Below are 979 nucleotides of genomic sequence, written 5' to 3' on the forward strand. Positions count from 1 at the left end.
TAGAGAGAGAGAGAGAGAGAGAGAGAGAGAGATAGATAGATAGATAGATAGATAGATACGTTTTCGAAAGAAAGAGTTAGAGAAAGATTAGAGGCTAGTCTTTTCCAAATTGAGTCAAATCAAATGGCATTGCAGAGCTTCAGTCAATTATAAATAAATCAATGATCCTGAGTCAGGTTCCTGCTACAAGTTTTGGAATAGACAGGCCAAATCTTCTTTGACTAACAGGCAAAGACTCCCAAGGCTCTCACTTATATTTCACTAAGTCTAGCACTTTCTGAGCATTGCGAGGAAGGGATGAAGATGAGAGAACCACATCAAGCACTATAAGTGAGAATTTTGTATAGTTAAGTTAGACTGATATGCAGAGGCGGACAAAGTACACAGCTCCATTACTTAAGTGAAAGCACAGATACTGCTGGTCAAATATTACTCTATCACAAGTAAAAGTTGTAAAGACTTTTAAAAGTACTTAAAGACCAAAAGTAAATTTAATTTTTTATGTGAATGCACTGTTTTATTATTGTTGTATGTAATACAGTGCCTTGCAAAAGTATTCATACCCCTTCATTTTTTTTCACGTTTTTTTATGTTGCTGCCTTATGTTAAACTGCTTTAAAGTACTTTTTTCCCACATCAATCTACACTCCATACACCATATTGACAAAGCAAAAACAGAATTGCCACAACTTCGTAATGTATTAAAAATAAAAACTGAAATAAGTACATTGCATAAGTATTCAACTAAATATTTAGCGGAAGCACCTTTACAGCCTCAAATATTTTTTTGTTTGTTTGATGCGACAAGCTTTGCACATCAGCATTTGGCAATTATCTGACATTCTTCTCCTCACCTCTTCACCTCTCAAGCTCTGTCAGGTTGGATGGGGGCAGATGCACATTTTCAGGTTTCTCCAGAAATATTTGATTAATTACAAGCCCAGGATGGGGTTGGGCCACTCAAGGACATTGACAGAGT

This window comes from Sinocyclocheilus rhinocerous, unplaced genomic scaffold (assembly GCF_001515625.1).
Source record: "Sinocyclocheilus rhinocerous isolate Xijiao unplaced genomic scaffold, SAMN03320098_v1.1 scaffold1443, whole genome shotgun sequence".
Classification (NCBI taxonomy): Eukaryota; Metazoa; Chordata; class Actinopteri; order Cypriniformes; family Cyprinidae; genus Sinocyclocheilus; species Sinocyclocheilus rhinocerous.